The following is a 12,176-nucleotide window of genomic DNA, read 5'->3' as shown; positions in this document are numbered from 1 at the left end:
GATTAAAATACTGAAGTTTCTTGTACTGTAAATAGATCCCTGTGAGGGACACAACTGAGAAAGTGTCCCCAGGTTCCAGCTAGAGAAGAACACTGGGGGCACTGATGACAGCTGGGGACAAGCAAGGCAAAGGTGTCTCTGGTGCTGAGCAAACCTGGATGTGTTTCAGGAATGCAAAGGGCCAAGGCCTGAGCCCCATCCCCTGGCAAGGCAGATCCTGTCCCTCCCTCGTTGCTCAGGGCTCTTCCCGGGATGGGCACTGGGATGAGGGGATGTGCCGTGCCAAGGGCAGGACCATGGGGCGGCCCCTGCCCGGCTGCTGAGCAGGGACAAGGAGGCAATGAGGCCCCAGGGCTGCAAGGGTCACTTGTCCCCTCGTGGCCTCAGGCCCAGGGCCAGCAGCCACGGCCAAAGGGCTGCACAGGTTGGCTCTGTCAGGGCCTTGCAGCTGCTGCACATCCCTGTGCCCTGTGCAGCCCAGGCTGTCCTGCGGTGTCCCTGCCCTGGCCTCTGTCCCTGCAGGCTGTCGTCATCCCCCGGCTGCCCCACCTCGCTGGCCCCTTCCTTTGCTGACAGCTCTGCCTCCTGCCTGCCCCTGCCTGGCCACACAAAGCCTTGGGCTGCTCCAGGCTCCTTCTGGGGACGTGTTGCACCACAGCCCTGCCCTGGGAGGGAAATTCCTTTCTCCTGGTGCCCAGTCTGGGCCTCCCCAGCTGCCCTTGGCATTAATTCTTTCTTTCTCAGCCTGTTTTCCACTATGTCAAAAGGATCCACCATCTCTGAAACCACTCTTTAAACACTCTCATGGCTCTCCTCCACTGTCCTCAGTCTCCACCCCACTGAGCACAGAGCTCCTTTGTCCCTGTACAGTGGTCCTGTGCCCGAGGCCTCCAAACACCACCTTGGGAGATCTCTGGGCCCTCTCCGAGGTGTTTGCAATTGAAAACATTCAGCCCATAGTCTCAGAAAATCACCAGAGGACAGGGCCAGCCTGACCTGTCTGCCCTGGCTACTTTTGTTTGGAGTAATCCTTGGATATATGGAATTTGGGAGGTGTGGTGGTTTTGGTTTGCCTGTTTAAGATTTCCCCAGTTTGAGATTTTCCTGGCCAACGCACCAAAGAATGTGGCGGGTTTGGTGTTGGCCAATCACCAATACACTCACTTCCTGCTGTGAGATAGGATTAGGAGAAAGGTAAAGCAGGCTCAAAACTTTAAAAGGCTATAAAGAAAATTGTATTTAAAGTAACTAAAAGAAAAAAAGTAAGAATCGAAACAAACCCTTCAGAACACTTCCCCTCCCCCACTTCTTCTCTCCCACTGACAATGTAAAAAACCAAACCTAAGATTTCCAGTCAGTTTACCACCTCTAAAATGGTCTTCCTTCAGTTCACTGAGGGAGAGAAGTCCCTCTTGTTGAGGTTATGGAGACTTCTCCACAAGAGGAAAAAACAGTTCTCTCGTGGCTCTCAGTTTCGTCACAAAGAGCAGCTGCCTGGGGAACCCTGCCATCGTGAAATCCTTCCCATTTCCACAAGCCTTCCCACAGCTTGTCAATGGGCCATGCCCACTTATGGGGTATTGTTTTAAAGATGAGCTGTTCAAAGGCAGAAGTTCTCATTATCTATCTCTAAAATCCTCTTCATCCCTGGGAACAGAAATCTTCTTCTCCGGAAAACACAGGACTACTCTCCTCTCTTCCTCAGTTCAAACTTTTCATGGGATCACAACTATTTCAACATCTGTTTATCTCAGCATGGAGGCCCTTGCTCGATATCAATTTGAACACTTTCCTCTCCCCGTAGTTTCATGCGTTATAAGGAAAAAAAAGAATCTTTTCTCCATAGCTTACAAGAGGATTTCAGCTCCAAAAACAACTCTCCTCACCCCTCCCATCGGGGACTTAACTTCCTCCTCACTGACCTCAATGTCTTCATGCTGTTCCTTTACATGCTTGCATCTTGTTCTTTTCTCTCACTCGAGGGAGGATCGAAGCACGGAAAGGCTTAACATCCTGCCTGAGGCCCACCTGACCCGCCGGTAACCTGTGGCGGTAACTGCGGCTGGGCTGTCTCAGGATCGGCCTCATGGCCGGTCTTTGGTTTTCTGCACGGCCGCAGGGGTCTCTGCTCCCAGACGCGCTGGGGGCAGTGGGCCTGACGGCAAGATCTTCACAGCCGCGCCGGCCCCGCAGCCTCCCTCGCCTTCCTGCCCGGCAGCTGCTGGAGCCCGGCCCAGCAGGACCGGAGCCGATGGGGGGCCGGCGAGTGGCCCAGGGAGGGGGAAAGGGGCCCGGCCCGCAGCAGGACCACCCGGCCCGGCCTGGCCGAGACGGGGCCGGGACCAGGGCCCGCCACCTCCTCACCGACCAGGAGAGACAGTTCCCAGATTTTTTAGCCTTCAACATGTGTGCTTCACAGAGGTGTGTCCATCTTCTCAGTGGTTCAACAGACTGTCCGTTACACAAAAAGCTTTGCGTCACTTCCCTGAATTTCCTCCCATTCCGAACCAAGACAACACTTATCCTGCAATCCAGGACGTGTCCTCACTGGCTGCCCCCATTCTCCAGAGTTCATGGTGTCCAGGGAGGGTGCAGCTGCCGGTGCCGGGAACAAACGAGAGAGGTCTTGGTTCCAGAAAGCTCCAGAATCCATTTCTTACCCCCAAAAGACAGGGCAAAGGCAGGGCCGTGGGGTTTGTACAGGGTATCCCAGGGGTGGAGTTAGGGTTTGGGTCAAGGGAGGAGTTATCAGCAACACAAGAAGGGTGAGATCAAACTCCTGCCTCTTAGCAACAGGGGCACCCCACACAGAATTTGTCCCCAAACCCTCAATTCCCCCTCAAACACCTGTGAAATGGTGGGACTTCAGATATTTTTGATCAGTTTCCTCCATTTAACCCTGTTTTAGCTATTTTTAAGGGATAAAGATGAATCAGAAAAAAATTAAGGCCAAAGCAAAAGGAAAAGCAGCCAGGTGTGTTTCCATCATGGATCACAGGGAATGTGGGTCACCAGGGCTGTGCCCAGCGTGGGTCCTGCAGTGGGGATGGAGCTGGAGCAGCGCACGAAGCTCTTCCCGCACTCGGGGCACTCACAGGGCTTCCCTTACCGGTGCCTCCGTTGGTGTCTGGTCAAGTGAGAGCACTTGGAGAAGCTCTTCCCACACTGGGGACACTCGTAGGGCCTCTCCCCGGTGTGGATGCACCGGTGGGTGACAAGGGTGGAGTTGTGCTTGAATCCCTTCCCGCAGTCGGGGCAGCAGAAGGGCCTCTCCTCCGTGTGAACCAGATAGTGCAGGAGGAGATGGGAGCTGATCCCAAATCCCTTCCCACATTTGGAACACTCATAGGGCCTCTCCCCAGTGTGGATCTTCTGGTGCCTGCTCAGGGCAGCACGCTGCCTGAAGCTCTTCCCACACTCCCCACACTCGTAGGGCCGTTCCCCAGCGTGGATGTTCTGGTGCTGGATCAGGTGGGAACTCCTCCGGAAGCTCTTCCCACACTCCCCACACTCGTGGGGCCTCTCCCCAGTGTGGATGCGCCGGTGCCTCACAAGATTGGTGTTGTGCCTGAAGCCCTGCCCGCAGTCAGGGCAGCGGAAGGGCCTCTCCTCTGTGTGCTTGCACTGGTGCCCGAGGAGACTGGAATTGGTCTGAAACCTCTTCCGGCACTCCCTACACTCATGGGGCCTCTCCCCAGTGTGGGTCCTCCAGTGCTGGATCAGGTGGGAACTCTGCCTGAAGCCCTTCCCACACTCCCCACACTCGTAGGGCCTCTCCCCAGTGTGGATCCTCTGGTGCTTGATCAGCTCAGAGCTCCACCTGAAGCTCTTCCCACATTCCGAGCACTTGTGGGGCTTCTCCCCATCCTGGAGCTCCTCATGGACCACCAGCTCCGAGGTCTGGCTCGATCTCCGTCCGCCTCCCCGGCCCAAGGTGGGTCTTTCCTCCTCAGATCCCCCTGATCTGCGTTTGCAGCCCCTCCTCGTGCGGCATCTCCGGGGCTTTTCCTCACTGTTGTGTTCCTGCGCTGTGGAGCCGCTCAAAACCGTCCCTTCCACAAGGTTCTGCCACAGGGATTTGTCCTCCCTGCTCTCCATCCTCAGCTCCTGCTCTGGGGGAGGAAGGACAAGGACAGAGTCATCCTCTTCCTCACAGCCTCCCACAGGTTGGGAATGGGAAATCCTGGTTTGAGAAAAACAAGGGATGAGCACAGTGAGTTTGAAGGTCCCTCTGCCCAAGTCCATCTCTGGAAGTCCCCGGCCACCTGGGCTCCATAAAAACCTCCCAAACACCAAGATTCAGCCCTGAAAAAGCCTCCCAGGAGTTCCCCGTCCCTGCTCCCTCCCCTTTGGTGTTCGGGGCTCCCCCCTGTCCCAGCTGCTGGGGGTCACGCTTGGATTGGGGGTCCCCCTTCTCCTCGCTGCCTGCCCTCCCCAGGCTGCTGGCAGTCCCAGCAATCCCAAAAGCTCCCCCCTCTTGGCTCTCCCCATTTAGGGCTGCCGGGGCTTTTTGGGCTCCCGGGCTCCCTTCTCCCCTTCCTCTCTGCTTGGGGCTGCAGGGGCTCCAAGGAGTCCCCCCTGGCCCTCTCCAGGCTCTTGAGGGTCCCGCCGATGGCGGCGCTCCCCCCTCGCTGGGCTCCCCACTTTGGGCTCCTGGGGGACACAGGGCTCTGCTCCTCCAGGCTGCCTCTGCCGGCAGCCGCCACCGGGACCCCCGATGTCCCCCCAAGGGGCCTTTTCCGCTCGGCTTTGCAGTTCTTCATTCTCCAAACATCCCCCCAAAAAACCCGACCCAGGGACCCCCCAGGATATCTGGGCCGAGCTCCCCCTCCCAGCTCACCTGCGGGATGGGGGGCGATGATCCCACAGGTGGGAGCTGCGAGTTCAGGGAAGGCTGGACCGCCTCCTCCCTCCTGCTGTCCTTGATCCACCTTTGTCCCTCCTTTTCCTCTTCCTGCCGTTCTTCCTCTTCCATCCCCCCTCCTCCTCCTCTCTAACCCCACCTCCTTCTCATCTTCCATCCACCCCCTTCCATCCCTCCTCTTCTATCCCCCCTCCTCCTCCTATTTCCATCCGCCCTCCTCCTCCTCCCTAAGCCCACCTCCTTCTCCTCCTTCATCCCTGCCCTTCCCTCCTCCTCCTCCTCCTCCTCCCCCAGGAGCAGCGACACCCTCGGTGCCCCGTTCCCGCAGCCCTGGCAGCCCGCGGCAGGAGCGGGGATGGAGCCGGGACAGGTCGGGATGGGCAGCGCGGGGCTCTCGGCTGCTCCCACCCGCTGTTCCAGGGGGGAACCCGGCCCGGGCAAAAGGAGAGGCAAACTGGGAAAACTGGGGGCTGCACATCCAAACTGGGCCTTGCTGGGGACCCTGCCTGGGCACTGCCAGCCCTTGGGGCTCCTCTGGGGACATCCGGGAGAGGGGAACGCACAGAGGGCTGGGGGATGCCAGGAGTGGCAGCACTGGCAGGGACTGGGCTCTACTGGGATCATGCTGAGATCATACTGGGAGTGACTGGGACTGTACTGGCTTTGTACTGACATCATACTGGAATCATATTGCCATGCCGGGGCAGACTGTGACTGCACTGATGGAGACTGGGATCATACTGGAGGCTACTAGGGTCATGCTGGCATTGACAGAGAGCAACTGGGATCACACTGGGGGCACTGGCATCAGACTGGGAGTGACTGGGATCAGAGTGGGAGTGGCTACAATCATACTGGGATTAGAGTGGGTGTGATTGGACCCGGACTGGGGGTTACTGGGAGCGACCCGGCCCATGCTGGGACTAACTGGGGACATATTTAGAGGACCTGGTAGCAACTGGGATAAAACTGGAGGCAAGTACACCATGCTGAGGTAACTGGGAGTGCCTGGCAATGACTGTGAGAATGTTCAAGGCAACTGGTGTATACTGGGAGGGTCTGAGACCATCTGGGTGGTGGCTGGGACCAGCCTGGGAATGTGCTGGGGGAACTGGGAACACGCTGGGGGCAAGTGGGAGAGACGGGGATCATACTGGGAGTGACTAGGACTATGCTAGGGGCAACTGGGAGAACTGGCAAGAGACTGGATGAGAGTGGGAGGAACTGGGAGCAACTGGGACCGGGCTGGCAGCAAATTGCATCATCCTAGGGAAGGACTGGGAGGGACTGGGATTATACTGGGAGTGACTGGGCTCATACTGGGAGTGTCGACTGGGCTCATTCTGGGAGCAGCCACTGCCGGCCCCGGGAGCCCCCAAAAACACCTCCCGGGGACCCCCCGATGTCCCCCCGAGGGCCAGCTGCGGCTCGGCTTTGGAGCCCTGCCAGCTCCAAACATCCCCCCAAAAAACCCCAAACCCAGGCACCCCCCGGGATATTGGGGCCGAGCTCCCCCTCCCCGGGCACCTGCGGGATGGGGGCGATGCTCCCGGGGCTGCGGCGACTTCAGGCAGCGCCAGGGCCCCGCGATTCCTTCTCTGCTCTTCTCCGGCTGCTCCCGGCTGCCGCTGCGCCTCTTCTTCCCTCCCTCCTCCTCCTCCCCCGTTCCCGAAGGCCGAAGCGTGAGGGGAAAGGGGCGGGGAAAGGGCGGGAACCGTGAGGGGAAAGGGGCGGGGAAAGGGCGGGAACCGTGAGGGGAAAGGGGCGGGGCCAGGCCAAGGGCAGGAACCGTGAGGGGAAAGGGGCGGGGCCAGGCCGAGGGCGGGAACTGTGAGGGGAAAGGGGCGGGGCCAGGCCAAGGGCAGGAACCGTGAGGGGAAAGGGGCGGGGCCAGGCCAAGGGCGGGAACTGTGAGGGGACACTCTGTGAGGCGGCGCTCTGCAAACAGAACTGCCACGGACTGAAAATGAATCGCAAAGAAATCCGTAAGTCTGGAAGTTTTATTTGCTGTCAAATACATCCCAGCCACCCAGCCCCACACAATCCCCATCTCAGCTCTCCAAATTGAGATCCCACTTCCCCCAGTCTCTTCCCAACCCCATCCCAGCCTGGCTTCTGTGGAATCGAGTGAGTTTGGCGTGGGATTGAGTTTTTTTGAGGTGGGAACAAGCAATTTGAAGTGGGTTTGAGCCTTTATGGGTTGAAATTGCATGGTTTTCAGTGGCAGGTGGGTGATTTTGAGGTGAAAGAGCAATACCTCTTGGTTTTTGGAGTGCAGAGAGATTGAGAAAAGAAAAAAATTAAGGTCAACAAAAGAGGAAAATCAGCCAGGTGTGTTTCCAGCATGGATCACAGGGAATGTGGGTCACTAGGGCTGTGCCCAGCGTGGTTCCTGCAGTGGGGATGGAGCTGGAGCAGCGCACGAAGCTCTTCCCGCACTCGGGGCACTCGCAGGGCTTCCCTTACCGGTGCCTCCGCTGGTGTCTGGTCAAGGGAGAGCTGCTGGAGAAGCTCTTCCCACACTGGGGACACTCGTAGGGCCTCTCCCCGGTGTGGATGCGCTGGTGGGTGATGAGGGTGGAGTTGTGCTTGAATCCCTTCCCGCAGTCGGGGCAGCAGAAGGGCCTCTCCTCCGTGTGAATCTCATAGTGCTGGAGGAGATGGGAGCTGGTCTGAAACCCCTTCCCACATTTGGAACACTCGTAGGGCCTCTCCCCAGTGTGGGTCCTCTGGTGCTTGATCAGCTCGGAGCTTCACTTGAAGCTCTTCCCACACTCTGAGCACTCGTAGAGCTTCTCCCCATCATCAACCTGCTCACTCACCACCAGCTGCAAGCTCTGCCTCGATCTCCAGGCGTCTCTCCGGCCCAGGGTAGGTCTTTCCTCCTCAGACCCCCGCGTTCTGTGTTTGCAGCCCCTCCTCGTGTGGCATCTCCAGGGCTTTTCCTCCCCGTTGGGTTCTTGCGCCATGGAGCCGCTCAAAATGGCCTCTTCCACGAGGTTCTGCCACGGGGATTTGTCCTCCCTGCTCTCCATCCTCAGCTCCTGCTCTGGGGGAGGAAGGACAAGGAGAGGGGCGTCCTCTTCCTCGCAGGTTCCCAGGGGCTGCAAATGGGAAATCCTGGTTTGGGAAAAACAAGGGATGAGCACAGTGAGTTTGAAGGTCCTTCTGCCCAAGTCCATCTCTAGAAGTCCCCGGCCACCTGGGCTCCATAAAAACCTCCCAAACACCAAGATTCAGCCCTTAAAAATGCCTCCCAGGAGTTCCCTGTCCCTGCTCCCTCCCCTTTGGTGTTCGGGGTTCCGAGCAGCCCAGAGAGCACAGGGCAGAGGCAAAGCAAGGTGGGGAGGAGAAAGAGCGGGGACGAGATTGCCCTTGAAAGGCAGAGGCGCTCTGGGGCCCGCTCCTGGCCAGGGAGCCGGCCCAGAGCCGTCCCCTGCTCGCCGGGGCCTTGAGGGGCAGCTGTCCAGCTGGGCCAAGGTGTGCCAGCAGCTCCAGCCGTGCTGGGGAGCCTTGCCAGCTCTGGGCCTTGCTGTGCAGGAGGGTCCCAGGGTGCCACTGGCAGCTGGGGGCTTCAGCCACTCCTCTCTCCAAAGGTGCTCCTGCCCATCTTCAGAAGTCGAGCCTAACAACTCAGGCAGAGAGAACTCGAGCCCTGTTCCCAGCTCTTCACTTCTGTCCCCATCTGCCCTGCCGCAGCTGCAGCACCATCTTGAGCCCTTCCCAAAACTCACCCTCCACAAGGAGACCCTCTGCCCCGGAGCCCCCTGGTCCTGTTCCCCAACCACGACTGAAGGTGGGCAGGCCCTGTCTGCCAGGGCAGGGCTGGGCCCACATTTTGCCTTCAAATAAAGAAATAAGAGTTGTCAGAGATATGTCCAGGTGGTGCCAGCAGCAAAGCCCACCCGGCAGCAGCACTGGCTGAGCTCCATGGCCAGGAGCAGCCGTGGATGCCCACGGTGAGGGCAGGCAGGAGCCAGGCAGGGGCCGCTGTGAGCAGCAGCGGGGCCCCGAGGGGCTGGGGGAGCCCATGCTGAGCGTCCCTGGGCTGAGGGCACATTTCCTCCAGTGGGATCATCTGGGCCTGGACTTCATGAGGCACACAGGGATGTTTTGGGGTCTCTGCTGAGGTGTGCAGGAATCCCTCATGAGCTGTGCGTCAGGGTAAATGTGAGGGGTTTTTTACTCTTCTCAGCACAGCAAAGGGACACTTGGCCAAGGTTTTGCAGGGCTGGGAGAAAGCCTCTTGCAAACCCTTTGGCCCAGAAGGCTGTGGGCACAGCGGGCGGGCAGAGCCCGTCCCCTGGGGCCAGGCCGGGCCGCTCAGGCCGGGCCGGGCCAGGCGAGGGCCCCGGCAGGGAAGGGCTGCGGCCCCGGGCTCTGATGAGGCTGCTGAGCTCCGCCCTGGCCCTGAGCTGCAGCCCAAGACATTTACAGCCAGGGCCGTGCCCTGGGGCACAGGAGGCACCGGGGCTGCAGCTGAGGCCGCGCCCTCTCGCACTGAAGGGGGCTGGCTCTGTTCCTTGGGAGGATGCAGAGCCTTGTGCCTCGGCCTGATGGGGCAAAAATCCCCCCAACATCCCTCTGTTTGCAAAAAGAAAGGCTTAGTGCTCATTAATAGGAAAAGCTGTGTGGGTGGCCTGCAGCTCCTGTTCTTTTGTTGCCTGGGCCCCAGTCAATGTCAGCAGGCAAAAGAAAGGATTGGCTGAGGAATGATCTTGGATCAAGCCAAACATTTACAGGCAGGGCAGTCCATTTGTATAGATGGGGGCACACTCTGGGGTGCAGCTAAGGCCATGAGGTCACAGCAGGCTCTGAGGTCCCAGAGGTGCCAGAGCCCCGTGCTTGCACAGCACCCCATTTAGTTTAGTTGTTGTTGTTGACCCCCTGGGAGCGCTTGTAGTTCTCCACCCCTGCTATTTTTAAATTGATCCAATTGCTTTCTCAGGGGACACTGCTTAACCCAGTGCCCAAGGTTCTTACAAAGCAGGCATGGCTTTGTGGGGTCAACCATTGCTGGTCCTCGCTGCTGCCCAGTGTGCCGCTGTGCTGATGGAATGGGCGCTGGGCTGGCAACGGCGACTCTCTGTGGTGGCCTTGGCAGCAGCTTTGGTCTGGTGTCCTGAGCCACACTCCTCAGAGGCACTTTCCTGTTCCAGACTAGAAGCATATCTTTTAGTGTAGGGGGGTTCTAAAGGTAAGCTCAGAATTGCAGCTGACCCTGTTCATTCACATTTGCAAATGCCATTTCCTCTAAAACTTCTTCCCTTGCATTTTCTTTCCTATCTTGGATTTCAATAGCTCTAGTTAACCTTTCCACAAATTTCAAAAAAGGCTCTGATGGTAGCTGTGTGATCTTACTACAGGGCCGTCAGGTGGAAGGGCAAAGAAGGCTTTTTCAGCTGCATCTTTGACTCTCTCAAGGATTTCCACAGGGATTACTGCAGCTTGGACTGGGGCCAGAGACCCTTGGCCCTCACCGGGGAGATGCTCAGTGGTAATTGGCACGCCACTGGCATCCTTTGCTGTGTTTGGATCAGCATGCAAGTCTGGGAGGGCCTCTTTCAGCAGCTGTTTCCATGCCACTTCCCACAGTTTGAATTCTGTAGAGGTCGTGAGGCATGAAAAAAGCTGTTTTAAATCATGTGGGACGAGTACAGTCCTCCCCAGTTCGGCCTTTGATAGGCCACGGAAGCATGGGCTCTGTGGGCCATACTGTTGGTGTGTTTTGCAAATCTCTCTTATTATTTGCTGTGCCCCTGTCAGGGTCCGCAAGTGCATGCAGGGTCCCTGATAGGTTCTTTTTGGAGATCTCAAAACACAAAAGACACAGCAGGGGACACAACACTTTGCTTAAACAAAAATGCACTTTTATTTAGTGCCAACAACTGCGATAGTGGGAGAGAAATAAAGAGATAGAGTGAAAGATAGAGAAAGAGGGGAAGGGGATTATAGCTACCAGTCTGAAGAGACGAGGCCCTCGGAGCTTGACGAGATGCTCATAGGCTGTCTTCTCCAGGTGGGGTCCAGACAAAGTCCTCAAAACTCCTTCAGTCTTTTATAGGGTTCCTCAAAGCGGGTGGCATCTGGCCAAAGCAGCAGCTCTCCTGGCTACACGGTGGGTGTGGACTCGTTGTTTTGGGAACCAGTTGTAACCATCGCGTCAGTGCAGGACCAAGAGTACAGGACCGAGGGTACAGGACGAACTGATTAGGGCTCAGTCCACCATGACCAGTCCATTGTTCTCACACTGAGTTCCCATGGCATTGCATACCAGTCCTTAAGGCTGGGCAGACTTTCCACCTCAGCCAGGCTAGAGCTATTTTTCAGGGTCTGGGGTCTCAGTCCTTGGAGACAGTCGTGAGGCAAACATGAGGGATTTCCAGACAGACCCTGACACCACCCCGTGACTCACGACTGGTGATGAGAGTACTCCATCAGCAAGGTCTGCAGCGTTGTCACAAAGTCTTCAGGGCTCGACTCATCAGTGTCTGGCAGCATATATCCCAGAAAAACAGAAACCGAAAAGATATCGAAGAGGAAGAGGGAAAAAGTAAAAGAAACAAGGACAGGGATTAAGAAAAGATAGAATAGGAAATAATGATAAATATTGATTATAACAATTTTTCTTATAATTGAAACAATTTCTTCGAAAACAATCAAAACAAATCACAAAATTATTTTACAAATTTCTTAAGCAAAAATCTCCAAACAAAAACTTAATCACTGTTTAACATTATTAAAACAAACAATACTAATCAAAAAAAACAACAAACAACTCTAATTAATTTGCTGTCGCAGGCCTAATTTTTTTACTGCTTGTGTAGTTCTTCTTGTGTCAATAACTCTAGGAATGTCTTTAACAAAAGGGGTTTTTACTGAACTGTGTGCATCTATAATTGATGCCAATCGGGTCAGCTGCCTCATCATTTTCCAATTCAAAATGTATAAAATGGCTGATAAAACAAAACCAATTAAAACCAAGATCAAAAGAACAACAATAGGATGGCACACTTTATTCAGGATGCCTGTAGCAGTAGGTGACCACCCAAAAAGAGTATCCCACCATCTGTGTTCAGCATCCTTCCTTACTCTTTCTAAAACGTGATGTATCTCCTTCACATCATGATGGACTGTTACCAGGGTCTTTTGCCCATTTTTCTTGACCTTTTCTAAAATTTCAATTAAGTCCTGGTGAAGCAACAATTGCTTAATCAAAGTAAAATTCATTCCAATAGAGGCAGGCAATATCTGGTGATTTAGTGTAAAATTGGATTGTAAAAGGTGGTAAGACATAACTGGGACAGTATAA

The 12,176-nt window shown here is 56.1% G+C and overlaps 1 long non-coding RNA gene and 1 pseudogene across 1 annotated transcript in view; both read right to left on the bottom strand.

Annotated features, from left to right (window-relative positions):
- LOC137463903 (uncharacterized) overlaps window positions 1–12,176 on the bottom strand; it is a 102,737-nt gene that overhangs the window by 28,292 nt on the left and 62,269 nt on the right. The gene's annotated exons all lie outside the window — the stretch shown is intronic.
- On the bottom strand, window positions 2,522–7,833 carry LOC137463871 (zinc finger protein 135-like; annotated as a pseudogene).

Source organism: Anomalospiza imberbis, chromosome 31 (genome assembly GCF_031753505.1).
Source record: "Anomalospiza imberbis isolate Cuckoo-Finch-1a 21T00152 chromosome 31, ASM3175350v1, whole genome shotgun sequence".
Lineage (NCBI taxonomy): Eukaryota > Metazoa > Chordata > Aves > Passeriformes > Viduidae > Anomalospiza > Anomalospiza imberbis.
Note: the sequence above shows the minus strand (reverse complement) of the source record. Positions and strands in the feature narration are given on the sequence as shown.